This window comes from Rattus norvegicus, chromosome X (assembly GCF_021556685.1).
Source record: "Rattus norvegicus strain SHRSP/BbbUtx chromosome X, alternate assembly SHRSP_T2T, whole genome shotgun sequence".
Classification (NCBI taxonomy): domain Eukaryota; kingdom Metazoa; phylum Chordata; class Mammalia; order Rodentia; family Muridae; genus Rattus; species Rattus norvegicus.
This window is the reverse complement of record NC_141554.1, coordinates 107849576-107867774: the sequence shown is the minus strand read 5'-3', so window position 1 is coordinate 107867774 and position 18199 is coordinate 107849576. Positions and strand designations below refer to the sequence as shown.

Below are 18199 nucleotides of genomic sequence, written 5' to 3'. Positions count from 1 at the left end.
TGTACTTATATATAATAAATAAATAAATCTTAAAAAAAATATGTAATAGGAACAGGGCTGGGTATGGTGTTGCATGCATTTAATCCCAGCACTCAGGAAGCATGAGGCAGGTGGATCTCTGCAAACTCAAAGCGATCCTGATCTTCAAAGAGAATTCCAAAATAGCCAGTGCTATACACAGAAATCGTCTCAAAAAATAAATAAAACAAAAAATAAATAAATAAACCACCACCACCAACAACAACAAAAAAAAACTTAATTGAAACACTTAGAATCTGTGATGCTGAAATCTGTTCTTCCTTTCTTCTTCCTAGCATCGCATGATCAGATCACCTCAGCAGTGTCCAACTAAGGCTCTGATTTCATCTGCCTCACTTCACTCTTAGAGGATCTTGGTATCTTTGAAACAGAACTTCTTGTCCTATGTTAAACTATATTGCAGAGGCAAAGTTCTGAATGAGTACAACTGAGACATGGGGGCTTTTATGTCCAGCTACTATTTTTCAGAAAGTGGTTTTAACTCCAGCACAGAGTGGCAAAAATACTGGGATTCCCCCAAACTGCTGGGAGAAAGATGAGAAAACCTGAATGAAATCAGTGCCCAACTTCAGTCTAGTGCTCAGGCCCTAAAGTAGGAGCATCTTTCAGAAACAACTACACCATTGTATCTGGCTCCCGCTCCCAAGTCTCAGATCAGACATTTTGCTGGAATAGAAGCAGGTTTTAAAATAGAGACCTCTGGGCTGGAGAGATAACTCAGTGGTTAAGAGCATTAACTGCTCTTCCTAGAGGTCCTGAATTCAATTCCCAGCAACCACATGGTGCTCACAACCATCTGTAATGGGATCAGATGCCCTCTTCTGGTGTGTCTGAGAAAGCTAATACATTAAATAAATAATATTAACCCCTTATTGCAAATATGTAAATATTGGTCATTAGTAACTAAATAAATGATAACCAACCTTGCTGATGGCCAAGGTTAGGCAGAGAGAAAAGGCAGAGGAACACATGGATCTCCCTGGGAAGGGAAAATAGAATTTAAGGGTGGAATGATGGGGAGGGCAAGAGCAGGATTAGTTAGGGGGGAGGGGAGATAGGACTGAGGGAAGGAACGAAGGGAGAGACAACTAGAAATGAAGTGGAGTATGAAAAACTAATTCAATGAAAACTAACAATACAATGCTCCTTAATGACTCCCAGCGCTATACTCATAGTTCAGTGCCTTATTCAGCCATGACCAGAGGCTTTCTCCTGCAGCAGATGGGAACAGATACAGAGACCCTCAGCCAGAGAGCCCCACATTACACAGAGTGACAAGCTCTATCAAATCCCTGCCCTCCGAGCTCAGGGAACAAGGAGGCAAAGGAGCAAGGGAGATAGAGGGGACAAAGGGTACCAGGAGAACAAGGTCCTCTAAAACAATGTAGCAAAGCTCCTATGAACTCACGAGACTGACACAGAAATCACAAGGCCTACATGGGTCTGCACCAGGTCCTCTGCTTACATACTTTAGCTTTCAGTTTCGTGCGTTTATGGGACTCCTGAGTGTGGGAACGAGTGTGCCTCTGATTCTTGTGCCTTCTCTTGGTCTCTTTTTCTTCTATTGGGTTGTCTTGTCCTTTGATGTGACGGTTTTTGTTTTAGCTTTTATTTTGCTATGTCTTGTTATCTCTCAGAAACCTGTTCTTTTTCTAATGAAAAACAGAAAGGGAGTGGATCTGGATGGGAGGGGAGGTGTGGGGGGACTGGGAGTAGTAGAGATAGAAGAAAATGTACTCAGATTACATGTGAAAAAGATCTGTATTTAATAAAAGGGAATAAATAAACAAACAGAGATGTCTGCATGTATGTCTCTGCCACCTGTGCACCCAGTCGCTGTGGAGATCCTAAGAAGTCTTCAGATCCCCAGGAACTAAGAGTTTTAGATGGCTATAAGCCTGAGCCACCATGAGTGCTGGGAACTGAACATGGGTTCTCTGCAAGGACAAGATCAACCAGTGTTCTTAACCACTGAGCCATCTCTCCAGCCCCCTTAGTATGCTAAACTTGATGGCTAAAGATTCTTGGGGGAAAATGGAGTTTGCATTGAAGAAGACTTAAAAGGAAGTGAGCAGATTTGTCAAAGATAGAAGTTAAGTGTTCGGGGATTGGGGATTTAGCTCAGTGGTAGAGCGCTTGCCTAGCAAGCGCAAGGCCTTGGGTTTGGTCCCCAGCTCCGGAAAAAAAAAAGAAGTTAAGTGTTCAGGCTGGAGAGATGGCTCAGCAGTTAAGAGCACTGGCTGCTCTTCCAGAGGTCCTGAGTTCACTTCCCAGCAACCACACGGTGGCTCACAACCATCTGTAATGAGATCTGATGCCCTATTCTGGTGTGTCTGAAGACAGCTACAGTGTACTCACATACATTAAATAAATAAATAAATAAATAAATAAATAAATAAATAAATAAATAAATAAATAAAAGAAGTTAAGTGTTCTCAATGAAGACCAACAAAAGATACTAAGTATAAAAGAAAGATACGAAGTATAACCTTCTGGGGTCAAAAACAGATCTTAAATACTGACCTCAAAATCTATTCTGGAAGAGTTCAAAATTAATTCCATAAATCTGAAAATTGATAGAGCTCTTCATGCCTAAGTGCCCTGCTGAAAACTGTAAATTATCCTGCAATCAGTGGTTCATAGCAGCCAGGTGTTTCACAGAGTGAGCAAATCAAAGACAGGGTTAGAAAAGCACAAACTATCTGTGTCCGAAGCCAATGCTCCTCGTGAGGAGCAACATGAGTGGCTCCACAGGTGTAGGGGAAGAAACATGACTGCCAGAAGCTGGGTGAATAATTAATGATAGTAGACCTCTGAGGGGATAATGCATAGCCTACAGTTTCTTGTTTCAAATCAAATGCAAAGAAACAGACAGTGTGAGAAATCCATTAGGAATCAAGTTGCAAACAACTAGAGAAATTGTGAAAGGAATGAGGCATTGAATTTAGCAAAGTCTTCAAAGTAGACAATATACAGATCTCTCTCTCCCTCTCCCTCTCCCCCTCCCCCTCCCCCTCTCACTCCCTCTAGCTCTGTGTATGCACTCGCTTGTGCATGTGGTGAGTGTGTGTGTGTGTGTGTGTGTGTGTGTGTGTGTGTTTGTACCTGTGCATGTTTATCCTTTCTCCTTCTGAGACAGCATTTCACTATATGTACTCAAGCTGACCTTGAACTCACATAGGTCCTCCTGCCTCTGTCTCTCTGAATGCTGGGATTAAAGGCATAAAAAACTACTTATTTTATGTATGGAGTACACTGTAGCTGTCTTCAGGCACACCAGAAGAGGGCATCAGATCCCATTACAGATGGTTGTGAGCCACCATGTGGTTGCTGGGAATTGAACTCAGGACCTCTGGAAGAGCAGCCAGTTCTCTTAACCACTGAGCCAAGAACACTGAAATTTAAAAAGTCTATAAGAGTTCAACTGGATTTGAGTTAATGCAAGAAAAGAGTAGTGAATGTTTGGATTGAAAGAGCTTGTGTAATCTGAAGAATAAAAATTTAAAAAAGAATTGTGTTGAAATTTTGATGGGTATTGCATTGAATTTGGAAAAACAGCCATCTTCGCTATATTAATCCTACAGATCCATGAGCATAGGAGATCTATCTTCTGATATATTCTTCAATTTCTTTCTTTAAATACTTGGTATTCTTGTCTTTCACTTGCTTGGTTAGAGTTACAACAAGATATTTTATAATATTCCTGGCTACTGTGAAGGGTGTTGTTTCCCTGATTTCTTTCTCAGCCTATTTATTGTTTGTATATAGCAAGATAGAGATGAGCTAGAAACCTAGTACAATGAAAACTTCCCAGAAATCTACAGACCCAAGCTAAGAATTCTAGCAATGGGGGATATGGAGCATGAACTAACTATCTTCTGTAACCAGGCAAAACTTCCAGCGGAGGGTTTAGGGCACCAACCCAGCCATGAAACCTTTCTACTCACAATTTGTCCTGCCTACAGATATGCTTGGGTAAAGGTGGTGCAGAAATTGTGTGAGTGAACAGCAAGTGACTGGTTCAGCTTGAGACCCATGACACAAGAGGGAGCCCACCGCTGACTCCATTTGGAGGGCTAGGAATGAGACAGAGGCTTGATAACCCATGGACTTAGGATATATCCTGACAAGAAAGAAAGAAAGAAAGAAAGAAAGAAAGAAAGAAAGAAAGAAAGAAAGAAAGAAAGAAAGAAAAAACAATTCCTAGTGATATTCTGCTATACTCACAGATTGGTGCCCGCCCAATTGTCATCCAGCTTCTCTGAGGCCCACAGCCAAACATGAGGTAGAGCTAGGGGAATCTTGCTGAAGAGTGGGAAGGAAGGATTGTAGGAGTCAGAGAGGCCAAGGACCACAAGATTCAACTAACCTGGGCCCATAGGGGACCACAGAGACTAACTAAAATGCCAACCAGGGAGCCTGCACGTAACTGACCTAGGCCTCTGCATATTTGTTTTGGTCGTGTAGCTTGGTGTTCTTGTGAAACTCCTGACAGTGGGAGCAGGGGTGTCTCTCACTCTTTTGCCTGTTTTTGGGACCCTTTTCCTAGTACTAGGGTACCTCATCCAGCCTTAACACAAAGGGAGGTGGCTAGTCTTACTACAACTTGATACTCCATATTTGGTTGATATCCATGGGAGGCCTGCTCTTTTCCAAAGAGAAATGGAAGAAGAGTGGATTTGGTGGAGAAGGGAGGTATGTATAGAGGGAGGGATTGGGAGTGGAAACTGCAGTTGGAATGTAATAATAATAATAATAATAAGAAGAAGAAGAAGAAGAAGAAGAAGAAGAAGAAGAAGAAGAAGAAAAGAAGAAGAAGAAGAAAAGAAAGAGAAATGAACAGAATATGTGGGACAGCATGAATTATACCAGTAAGCCCAGTACCAAAGGGAGCAGGAAGAGCAGAAAGAAATCTAAATAGTATCTGAAAACTCCCAAACTTTGCCAAAAATAAACCAGAAAAGTGTTAAAAGCAACAGGAAAGAAGGAACTTATCACTTACAAGAAGAGCTCTGTAAATTTGTGACCAACATGTCTCCCAAACAATAAACACCAGAAATAAGAAGAATAATATGTATGGTCAGATAGAAAAACTCTAGACCAAGAACTGCACTTAACAAAACTGTCGTTCAAAAGAAGACAAAGTAAACACACTTCTAAACAAATAAAAGGCAAAGTGCTGTGTTGTTCCACATTTTCTTCTTAAATGATATTTATTTACTTGTTTATAATGGAGTATTCTGTACACCCACAAGCCGGAAGAGATCCCTTTTATATCCCACCATGTGATTGATGGGAATTGAACTCGGGACCTCTAGAAGAGCAGATAGTGTTCTTAACCACTGAGCCATCTCTCAACCAGTGTTCTTGACCACTGAGCAATCTCACTAGTCCATAAACATAACATTTTAAGTTCACTACATGAAGATAATTTATCTTAGTGATTCAAATTCACGAGAAAATCATATATGAGGATGCCATGAAGAAACCCACTACTTTGTATGACAGTCTAAAAAGTTAAGAAAAGGGCTGGAGAGATGGCTCAGAGGTTAAGAGCACTCACGGGCTGTTCTTCCAGAGGTCCTGAGTTCATTTCCCAGCAACCACATGGTGGTTCACAATAATCTGTCATGGGATCTGATGCCCTCTTCTGCTATGTCTGAAGACAGTTACTGTGTACTTATATATAATAAATAAATAAATCTTTAAAAAAAGTTAAGAGAAGAAGCATGAATAAAAGTCCTTATGAATTGATAAAAGACAGTACAAATACATAGTTCTTCTATTAACTGACTGAAATAGAAATTTGATCATTTAAATTATTATGTTTGAAACAATGTTTCTAATTTTTTTATCAATTTTTAAAACTAGTAAACAACTTAGGGGATTTTGTTATGGCTTCCTTATATAAATTTCTTTTTTATGCCCTACCCCACTGATTTCTACTGCCACCCTGCCCCCAATTGTGGGTTGCCTTCTTCTCACAATAGTCGTCTTTTCTTGTTTTAAATAACAATATTCCTTTACTTTCTTTTAACTCTTCTTCCCCTTCCATGGACAACTTCTAGCTGCATGATCTACGCATGAACGTGTACACGTATACTCACACACTTAAATCTAGGTTCTGCATATGACAGAAAACATGGCATGTGTTTCTGAGTTGGCTTATTTTACTTAGCATAATGACTTCCTCTTCCATCCATTTTTTAAATTTTTTTTCTTTTTCTTTTTTTCGGAGCTGGGGACTGAACCCAGGGCCTTGTGGTTGCTAGGCAAGCGCTCTACCACTGAGCTAAATCCCCAACCCCTTAAATTTTTTTATTAGATATATTTCTTTACTTACATTTCAAATGTTATTCCCCTTCCCGATTTCCTGTCCACAAACCCCCATCCCCTCCCCTCCCTTCCCCTCCCCCATACAGGTATTCCCCCATACATCCCCCTTACTGTCCCCCCATATTCATCTCTCCATTCATTTTTCTTAAAGACGTTATAATTTGATTTTTATGACTAAAAAAAGTCCATTGTGTGTATGTATCAGCCTTTCTTTAGTTATCTCTGATAAGCATCTGAAACACTGCCTCCATCTCTTATCTACTGTGAACACTGAGGCAATGGACAGGAATGTGCAAGGATCTTTTTAGTGAGACAGAATCCTTTGTGTAGACACTCAGGAGGGGTTTAGTGAGATAATATGGAAACTGTAGTTTTCGTATTTTGAGCACCCTCTCTATACTGAGTTCCATAGTTGCCATATCAGTTTACATTTCTCACCAGCAGTTTTATAAGAGATTCCCTTTCCTTACACCCACACTATAATTTATTGTAATTTCCTTTCTTGATGACAATGGTTCTGACTGGAATCTCAAAGCAGTTTTAATTTCCTCATAGCTATGGATGTTGAGCAGTTTTCTAAATGTTAATTGGCCATTTGTCTTTCTGCCTATACTTTGAAGACCTGAGAGAGTGCGCAAGAAAAACACATCAGTATTGTAGGATACTAAAAATATAAAAATAAAAATAAAAAAATAAGTACCTTTTCTGTATACCAATAGCCAACATACCAAGAAAGAAATTGGAAAAAAATACTCTTCACAGTAACTTTAAAAATATTTAAAAAATAAATCTAGGGGTTGGGGATTTAGCTCAGTGGTAGAGCGTTGCCTAGCAAGCACAAGGCCCTGGGTTCAGTCCCCAGCTCTGAAAAAAAAAAAAAGAAAAGAACAAAGAAAAGAAAAAGAAAAAAATAAATCTAGCCAGAAATAAAAAACCCTCTATCTTAAGACACTGAAGAAAGAAATTGAAGACAATGCTAAAATAGTGGGAAGATCTTCCTCCATGATCATGGATTGTCAGGTTTATATGGTGAAAATGGCTAGTTTACCACAAATCTTGAGCAGATTCAGTGCAATAACTATCAAAAGTCCAGTGATAACCTTCATAGAATTAGAAAACAACAGATCTATGATTCATATGGAAACACATAAGATTCTAAACAAAGTGATACTAAGCAGAAAAATTAGTGTTGAAGAATCACGATGTCTTGTCTCAAATTATGTTAAAGAGTCATAATAACAAAATAAGTTTGGTACTGATATAAAAATGAACATGCCAGTTGGGCAGTGCCCAGTTGGGTGGCAGATGCCTTTAATCCTAGCACTCGGGACGCAGAGGCAGGCAGATCTCTGAGAGTTTGAGGCCAGTCTGGTCTATGAAGTGAATGCCAGGACAGACAGGGCTACACAGAGAATCCCTGTCTCAACAAAACAAAACAAACAAAACCAGACATGTATACAGTAAAATATGAGAATTCAAAAATAAACTCACATGATTCTAGCCACCCAATTTTCAACAAAGGTGCAAAAACATATGACATTGGTTAAAAACAAATGACAGCCTCTTCAGCAAATCGCCAGCACCTAAATTTGATATCAAACCCCTATTGCTGAATACTTCTTACCTTGGTTGTAAAGTATAGAGAAATCATGTTGGAACTAAGCTGGAAGCTTCATTATTGATTAGATTTTCTTGTGCCACAAGGTGCCAGTGGGATGTTAGGGAGAAAATCCTTTTAGGATCTTACACAGCTGTGAACTTCATAAGCTTCAATACTATGCCCATTCACGCAGCAATTGCAAGCCTGTTATGGGGCCAACCAACTGCTTTTTAAGCTACATTTGAGGTCTACTCATTCCACAAAAAGGATCCCATACCCAGTACTATAAACCTGGTCAAAAACGCATGGCTTGGGAAGATAGAGTCCTGAAAAAGGAACTTACTTTTGTTGTTTAGTTAAATTGGCACAGCACTAATCTTCCTTCAAAATGTCCATGTTTCTATCCCTTCTTTAACCAGAGAGGCTTCTCTGTTCAGTGATGGCAGAGATTTGTGGCTTATGAACGTGCTGAGAAGAAGTGAGTGACATTTGAGAACCGAATTCGAAACAAGACATTTATTTACACCGCCTAACTAACTCCTAAGGAACAAGGAGGAATTAAAAAAAAGGAAAGGATGTAAGGGCTATAAGGATGCAATAAAGGCGGTAAAATGCCCTCTTCCGGCTAAGAAACAGCAGGTGCAGAGGCAGGTCAGTCTGGCAGCAGAGGTTTTTAATTCCAGTACTTGGAAAGCAGAGTCAGGAGTTCGAGGCCAACCTGGTTGGTCTACTTAGTGAGTTACAGGACAGAGCTACATAAAGAGAACCTGTTTCAATAGAAAGAAAGAGGGGAGGGGAAGAGAGAAAGTGAGCAAGGGACAAGAGCACAATCAGTAGTAGTCAGGAGCTCACAGAAGCTGTTATCTGCACATGATTGGCCCTATCAACCAAGAGGGGCTCATGGCACCCTAACGTCCATGCAGAAGTACTGGCTACTGATAGATTCTGGGAGATGGAAGTCATTATCATTAGCCCCGCATGCAATCATGAGGCCACCAAGCTCCAATGCAGTGTTTAAAAACCATAGCCACAGGTACCCGCGTTTAACTCACTGAGTCACAATATAAAAATTATGGTTTTTAACAGAGTTACATGAATTTGGGAAGGGGATTTATAGATAAGAATGAGGAGGGATGGATAAAAATGAAAAGAAAGTATGAAAGTAATTAGAATTTTCCTTTTGCCCCTAAGAGGAAAAGGGAATTCTCTGAGGGGCCTGAGGCTGCTGCTAGCTGCCCAAAGAGCAGCACAAAGAAAAAAGAAAAAGTCCCAGAAGGCGCAGGAGGAGGATTAGAACGGACCTGCTTGGTGGGAGGGGCATACTTTACGGTGGGAGCTCCTTCTGCCCATGATAAACCCCAATAAAAACACGAAACCAGAAAGAAAAAAGAATTTTCCTTTTGATGTATTTTTTTGAGATGGGGTTTCACTATGTAACCCTAGCATAGATCACTATGTAGACCAGGCTGCCTTCAGATTCACAGAGAGAGATCCGTTAGCCTCTGCCTCTCAAATCTTGAGAATAAAGGTGCATGCCTTTACACCTGGCCTAATTTGTAATGTTAGTAGACGGAATATGGCATTTTAAAACATTCAGACAGGGTGAAGTGGTGCACACCTTTGATCCTAGCACTTGGGAGGCAGAGGCAGGTGGATCTCTGTGAGTTCAAGGCCAGTCTGGTCTACAGAGTGAGTTTCAAGATAGCCAAAGCAACATAGTGAGACCCTGTTTTAAAAACAACAACAACATCATCATTATCATCATCATAATAACAACAACAACAAAGTTCACCTTTAAGAGATTATATTAGGGGTTGGGGATTTAGCTCAGTGGTAGAGTGCTTGCCTAGCAAGCACAAGGCCCTGGGTTCGGTCCCCAGCTCCGGAAAAAAAAAAAGAAATTATACTAGTAATTTATGTATGCAAACTCTACAGAATATTTTTGTATGACTTCAAATGATCTGTCCCCAAATATTCACTAATCACTCTGGCTGTGTTTTAAAAAAAAAAAGTTCACAAACTCTCTAACACTATCCCATAATTGATAAATAGTAATTTTCTTCTGCTTCAATATGGACAAGATGTAGAAACTCACTTCTTGTCAGCCATGCAGCTCAGTGAAAGAAGTTTGTTTCTACAAAATGCATGAAAGGGGCTGGAGAGATGACATAGCGGTTAAGAGCACTGACTGCTCTTCAATTCCCAGCACCCACACAGTGGATCACAACCATCTGTAATAGAATCAAATGGCCTCTTCTGGTGTGTCTGAAGACAGCTCCAGTGTATTCGTGTAAAATAAATATATCTTTTAAGAAGAGAGAGAGTGGGAGGGATTAGGGGGATGTTTGCCCGGAAACCGGGAAAGGGAATAATACTCAAAATATATATAAGAAATACTCAAGTTAATAAAAAAAAGAAAGAAAGAAAAAACGGGAAAAAAAAAAGAAGAGAGAGACTGTATGAAAGAGAAACAAGTAACTTTACAAGGGCATACATCTAAGAGAAGCCAAATGGAATAACGCCGACTAAAAAGCCTGGTGAATTAAATGAATCATTATGTCCTAGGTTGAATATTTGAGTACAAAAATATTAGCGGAATATCTTGCAAAGTCTGACAAGTCTTTACTTAAAGGCAAAGCATAAACATTAATGTCTTAGGTTTAATAAACATGTATCATAACTAGTAAGCAAAGATGGGTGCGGTGTAGGCATATGAGAACTCCTTGTGTGTTTCCTCCAAATGGAAATTGTTAATGAAGTCTAATAAATATGAAAATGAATTTTGGGGGGTCGTTTTCAAGACAGGGTTTCTCTGAGTAGCCCTGGCTGCCCTGGAACATGCTTTGTAGTCCAGGCTGGCCTTGAACTCAGAGATTCGCCTGCCTCTGCCTCCTGAGTGCTGGGATTAAAAGTGTGTGCCACCACACCTGGCTTGAAACTGAATCTTAATGAATGAAAGTGACTGAAGAACCAAACTGAAATGTCACTAAAGAAATCCATGATTCCATAAGAAAGTAAATATTTGACATTAATTACTATAAAAAGGAAAATCACTCTATGTTTATTCCAGAAAGATAGAACTTTTAAATAAAATATTTGAATTCATAGGTAGATAGATGCATATGGAACCATTTTTAATATAATATTCGGTCATTTTTCACTCCCTGTATAACTTCAATATAATCTACTTTGCTATATGCATATTATTTTGTTCCATTTTATGTCTTATGTCTTATACTCTTATTTTTAAAATATGTATTCATTTAAACATTTTGTAGTGATAGAATTTTAAACTATTTTGACTAACTTGACATTTTACCATTGGAATGCTTACAAAGTTGAATTAAATATATTTTATGGCACTTTCAGACTAGTGAGAGACACGAATTGGAAAGTCAGCAAACAGAGTACAGATGTTAGAATGAGTAAACCCGGGGCCAAAACATAGCATAACGTAGCATATTGGCATCTAAGCCGACTGATTACTGGAATTTGAGAAGTCGGTACCCATGACACAGCACTTTCAGTTTACAGTGCTCCACATGCTGCGTAGCTGGAAGCTCCTTGCCAGGACCGTTTTCAATGTGACTTCTTCAGTCAATGGGCAGTAGGCAAAAGAAATGGGTGGAAGAAATAACATACATTATAAAACCTGCTTTAAGTTAGGGTATTGTGGCCAATGGCTCTTTTCCATCGTTTGCAGAAGTTATTAAATTTATCCATGTTAAACCTGTAGAACATATTTTTATGCCAAGAAATATGGTTATAAAAAGCATAATCAATTTAAGTGGAAGCCAGCCCAGGATCTGTTCTTTCTCATTCTAACATCTTTACCCTTCAAATTGAATGATAAAAGAAGAAGGATGAACAAAGGTTCAGCATGGCCTTGCTAGGGACAGAATGACATGGTTCCTGCCCCTGTGACAGGGCCCACAAGTGTGGCCTCCTCAAGTGTTGATGGGGTGAAGATTTGGTAAATAAAAATGTGTCAAGCAAATGTATGTTTAGGTTTTGAAACAAGTTAGTAAGAAAGATATCAAGATGTACACAAGGCTTTTGCAAGATGTGAGTTCCTACAGAAAGTTCGTCTATGGTTCTCTGAAGAAGGAAGGGTCATTGAACCCTGATACATAGCGTGAGGTCGGTAAAGACCTTCGAAAGTGGATATAGACCCAGAGGGTGAAGAAATGCCTGTGCTTGCTCTCTTCTTGTGGAACACAATTAAGCAGACCTTAAAAACAGATCTGCCTCACTGCTCTCATTATTTTGATTTGATTAATTTGGAGAAAACTACGCCTTTACTAAGGCTGCCACCATCACCCTCCCCCACCCCAAAACCTAAGACTTTACAGGCAAATTTTGCTATTTATGAAAGTGAAACTGAACCGAAAGAGCTGCCCAAGCCCGGAGGTGCTTTCGCTTTGGAAGAGGAGGTCCTTAAGAATCATAACGAGAAATGGCCTCCTTTCTTGACAAGCACTACTTGGACACCATGGGACTGGCAGCAGGTAGCAAAGGCTTGTCTCACAGGAGGACAATTTTTGTTGTGGAGAGTGGAGGAGGTCAGAAAAGAGTTATTCTTCAGGAGAAAGGAAAATGGGGAGACCGCACATTGGGTATTGACTGGAATGGGGACATTTTTGGACTCTAGAGCACAATTGAGAATATCAAAGGAAAATTAGGAACGCAGGATTGGACCTCAGTTCTGTAGAACTAGAGTTTCATAAAGGTTGCTCATTGTCAGAGTCCGGATGTGCAGGGCCGGAAGTGCCTGAGGGAGAGCCAGAGATAGGACTTGCCAAACCAGCTATCAGCCCCAAGGACACTGACCATCCATAGCCACCCCCTCCCCTTCCTTCACCCCCCTGAGTGAGATGAGCCACCCTACCTGCCTGCCGAGCTGCTAGATAACACATACTCCTTGCTGATGTCATTTCGCGCCGAAAGTAACCGTGCACCTTTTGAATTGACCAATCATGTGTAACCGCGTGAATGCCCCTTACCTCCCCTATAAAAACCCCCGAGTTTGGAAGCTCGGAGTCGATTCCTCTGTCTCCTATGTGAGATATGTGTCGACCCGGGATCCCACTAAGACCTGGGATCTCGTTAATAAAGCTACCTCTTGCTGTTACATCAAGAATGGCTCCTCGTGATTCCTGGGGGCACCCCACCCTGCGATCGGAGCGAGAGACGCGGCTCCCCGTTTTGGGGTACGCTCTTTCAGTTCCACCACTTCAGTCATATTAACTCCTGATTCCTCCCCAGTGACCATGACCACAAGGGGTACATGGTCCATTGTCCAAGGGCACAGTAGGACTAATTTTCGGCAGAAACTCTACCTTCCTACAAGAGATACATGTAATTCCAGGAGTTATTGATTCTGACTACATAGGAGAAATAAATATCATGTTGCAGCCACCCACAAAAGCAGTACAGATTCATGCAGGGCCGAGAGTTGTTCAACTGTTGTTGCCTTTTATGTGTGGGTGGTCAGTGAGTACAAACAGAGGCCAGAGGAGAGGAAAGTTTTGGTTCAAATCATCTAGTGTTTTAAGTGGAAGAAGTAAAGAAAAACAGGCCTTTTAAGTGGTAACAATAAATGGAAAAGTTAGCAGAGACCTTTTGGAAACGGGAGCAGATGTCTCTTGCATAGCAAAGACTGGCCCACAATTTGGCCCACTACATCCACTCCCTCCACACTTTAAGGTGTGGGATAAGCCTCCAATATTGCTCAAAACACAGCCGTTTTGCATTGGTAGGAACACAAAGTTAGAAAAACTTTCCAACCTTATGTGAAACCCTCCTTACCCTTCACACTATGGGGAAGAGACTTATTCAATCAAACGTGAGTTTTTCTGCTGACTCCTTTAGATCCTGTCAAGCAGCAGACGCTAAAGATGGGCTTTGATCCTCATAGAGGCCTTGGCAAAAGGCAGCAGGGTATGCTTATGCCCATTGACTCATAACAAAGGAAGGTAGGGAGGAACCGAATGCCCCAACCCCCCAACCGGCAGGGCGCTATTAGGCATAGCTGCCCTTTCTCTTCCTGTTCTACTTTTCAGGGTTTGCAGAGAATGGCACCTCTCCTACTGCCACCCGCTGAGATGTGGTGTCTCTCAGCCTAGGGGAAGACCCAGCACAGATATGCAAATGGTTGGGGCAGGCTGCTGGTGGGGGTCGAGCAGGCACCTCCTCCTCTCCTAGGCCAGACAGAAAAGACATTCAACTCTGCAAGGACCAGCCAGGCCAAGAATAGTGTTATTTTGCTGCTGACAGCTTGAAACAACACAGCTCATCCAAAACTTACAATGTTCATGGGGGTTTTTTTTGTCTAAAATTTGTTTAAATGCTTGTTTTTCCCTTATAACAGGAACATCTGAAACAATGTTCGCGCTTTTTAACCCAAGATTGTTTAAATTTTTTTCAATTTGTTTAAAAAGTATTTGAGCTTCAGAAAATCATATTGGGGGGCTGGAGAGATGGCACGAACTGCTCTTCCAGAGGTCCTGAGTTCAAATCCCAGCAACCACATGGTGGCTCACAACCACCTGTAATGGGATCTGATGTTCTCTTCTGGTGTGTCTGAAGATAGCTACAGTGTACTTATATATAATAAATAAAATCTTTTTTTAAAAAATGAATCATATTGGAAGAAAGTGCGTGAGGGTTTGAGGATGTGTGTGAAGGTCTGGGAGAGTGTGTGAGAGTCTGAGAGAATGTGTGAGGGTGTGAGAAAGTGTGTGAGGGTCTGGGAGAGTGTGTGAGAGTCTGAGAGAATGTGTGAGAGTCTGAGAGAATGTGTGAGGGTGTGAGAAAGTGTGTGAGAGTCTGAGAAAGTGTGTGAAGGTCTGGGAGAGTGTATGAGGGTCTGAGAAAGTTTGTGAGGGTGTGAGAAAGTGTGTGAGAGTCTGAGAAAGTGTGTGAAGGTCTGGGAGAGTGTATGAGGGTCTGAGAAAGTGTGTGAGGGTCTGGGAGAGTGTGTGAGGGTCTGAAAAAGTGTGTGAAGGTCTGGGAGAGTGTGTGAGGGTCTGGGAGACTGTGTGAGGGTCTGGGAGAGTGTGTGAGGGTCTGGGAGAGTGTGTGAGGGTCTGAGAGAATGTGTGAGAGTCTGAGAGAATGTGTGAGGGTCTGAAAAAGTGTGTGAAGGTCTGGGAGAGTGTATGAGGGTCTGAGAAAGTTTCTAAGAGTCTGAGAGAGTGTGTGAGAGTCTGAGAGAGTGTGTGAAGGTCTAGGAGAGTGTGTGAGGGTCTGAAAAAGTATGTGAAGGTCAGTTCAGGAAAGTCATTGAGGCTGGTAATTAGAGGATTTGAAAAAAACTTAGATGGTGAGAGGAAAGGGATTTATCTTTTTTAAACTTTAAAAGATTCTTAAAAGCTTCGGGGAATCCACTCAAATCTACCTCCTATAGGTCAAACTAACTACAATAATAACCATTATTTAATCCTTAAGTAATAAAATAATACTATCTACTTAAGCCAGTGTCATTTTCACAAACAAGCTGTTACTGCTTATCTCAGATACATAATTAACATGGTATCCTCTTTCTTGGCTACATAAAGCACATGGAATAAATAATTACCAACTCTTCCTGTTGCTAATGCAACATGGGTGACTTCCCTCTTAAAGAAAGGATTCCTTCCAGGACCAAGATTCCCTTAATGCACTTGCCTCTTTTCTAGGCCTATAACAATGGGCCACCAATATGCTGCCAATCAAACTGTTACAGGTTTAGCATGAACATTATCCCCTCTCTCTGCCCCATAGTGACTTTTCCACAGGTATGCTGTTATATGGAAAGGAAGTCATGATCAGTCATTAAAGGTGACTGTTGATGGAGCAGATGAAGTCCTGAAAACTCTCCGTCATCTGCAGCTGGCTGGTTTGGAGAGACCTACTCTGTGTTCAGTACCTAAAGAGACAGCCAAAGCTTGGTATATCCTGGGCTGGGTCTCATCCATGGTACAGCCACATTTTCTCAGGGGAGATTGCTGTTCTCAGCCAGATTTGTTTATAAAGGCTTTGCATAGATCTAGTTTTACTCTCAAGAGATCTAAAAGATTTGTTGCAGCCTTCATATTGGGGGATCACAGCCTTAGTAGGTGTGATTTCTAGTTTTACCTTATCCACAGCATCACACAGCACAGCATGTAGATCACTTATCCACAAATGTGTCAATAGCACTCAGGATCCAGAAGAATATTGATCTGGAGAACTTCAGAAGATAGACTTGATGCTTTAGAAGAAGCCATTCTATTTATGGAAAATCAAATTCAAAATATAAAGATCAGGCTTTCAGTGCAATGCTATTCACTGTTCCGTTGGGTTTGTGTAACCCCCTTGGAGTACAATACCTCTGAACATGACTGGTCTAAAATTCAGTCTCATTTAAAGGGGCTTTGGAACAATTCTAATTTGGCTTTGGATATAGATTCCCTACATTGTAAGATCAAGGATATTAGTAATTCTAGAGTGGAATCCACTTCTATTGAGGAAGTATCTGAAGCCTTTGCCTCTGCTGTGCGTGAGTTCACGTCTTCATCTTCCTAGATGGCTTTGCTGATAAATGGAAGAATGTCGGTTGGTTTATTCTTATTGGTTTTGTTTCTCCTTCCAGCCTGCAGCAAGCAAATCCAGTGCTCAATAATGTCGCTCACAATTGACAATCCCACTCATGAACTAAAACAAAAGACAGGAAGATGCCGAGTTCAGCATGGCCTTGGTAGAAACGGAATGACATGGTTCCCGCCCCTGGGACAGAACCATCAGGCTGCTGTGGGTGTGGGTGTAAGGCTTGTTTGTATAATGATGTACATATTTTATGTTCCTCCTTCAAGGAATGTCCTCCCTGTTAACATTAGTGACTCCATGAAAATCCTAGACAGCACAAGTTTGGAAGGTGAAGGTGTCTCAGAAAAATAGTAAATGCTGGGACCTTCAGGACAGCCCCTAAAGTTGTGAAAAGAACTCTGAAAAATATATAATTTCTTTAAAAAAATAAGGATCCAATATGAATTATATGGGGGTCTTCATGAATCTAAAGGAACAAAACCAGCTGTGCTGTGAGTCAACAAGATACTAAGAAAGGGGATTTAGGGACTGGTGATTGCCACTAAGGGTTTTTGTTTATGCTTGCAAAGGCAGGCAGATTCCTGAGTTCAGGGTCTGCCTGGACAGATCAGGGTTAGGCCCAGGTGTGGTAGAAATGGTAATTTCAGGATGGAGTCCCATCCAGCTTTCTTATTATCTGTGCTTAACAGAAGCAGGCAGCTATCTGAATTCTTTTGCAATGTTCAAAGAAATGTGTGCTTGCTGTGTCCTAAGGATTAAGGGGTGGGAGTCATGGGATGCTGATTTACAGGATAATCAAAAGGGACCTGGACTAAATGACTGGATTGATATATAAAATAAAAGACTGGACTTATGATCTGCAAGAGATGAGCTACCCAGAGATTTTTTTTTTTTAGAATAGCAAGAGAGAACTGCTTGGAGAGCTGTCTTGAATAGAGAATACCAAGAGAAAGCTCTCTAGAGAGAGCTGTTTGGAGATCTCTAGAGAGAACAGAATTTAGAGAAAGCAATCTGGAAAGTTGTCTTGAGCCTGCCAGCTTGGACCCACAATTTGACTTGGAAGTCCTTTGATTTGCAGTTCCCAGACACCCCTTGTCTCAGAAACCCTCTCCAAGCCGAGACTGGTCCTTGGCAGAGAGGTTGCTCAATGGATACAAAGTTACAGTTAGATAGGAAGTATAAGTTCTAGTGTTCTGTACAGTATAATTAACTATAATTAGTATAATTAACTATAATTTATTGTGTAATTTTGAAGTGCCTAGAATAGAATTTTTGATGTTCTTACCAAAAAGAAATGATACATATTTAAGGTGAGAAATATGCTAATTTCCCTGATTTGGCCACATCACAATGCACAAATATAATAATGAAGTACCATACTTCAGTACCTAAACAGCAACGAAAAAATGTGCAAGGTGTATTTTCATACAGAGAGCTTCAGAATGCAAAACTATAGCAATTACTTTGAAAAAAAACAAAAATCATGGACATCATAGTCATACCTAAAGGCTTCCTGTATATGACAATGATGGTCAACTGCAGCCCCCTACTCTCCCTGCATAGCCTGGGCCACTTTGGGATTTAGAAGCATCTTCAGTGCAGGCTGGGTACACACACAAAGATACTAATTAACTCAGATATCCAGTGTAGCTATTC

The 18199-nt window shown here is 40.8% G+C and overlaps 1 long non-coding RNA gene across 1 annotated transcript in view; it reads right to left on the bottom strand.

Annotated features, from left to right (window-relative positions):
* The window catches only part of LOC134484140 (uncharacterized), a 69053-nt gene that overhangs the window by 45379 nt on the left and 5475 nt on the right, over nt 1–18199 (bottom strand). The window contains exon 2 of the long non-coding RNA XR_015646663.1: nt 16094–16651. This is a non-coding gene — a long non-coding RNA (uncharacterized LOC134484140). The remainder of the gene's footprint in view (nt 1–16093; nt 16652–18199) is intronic.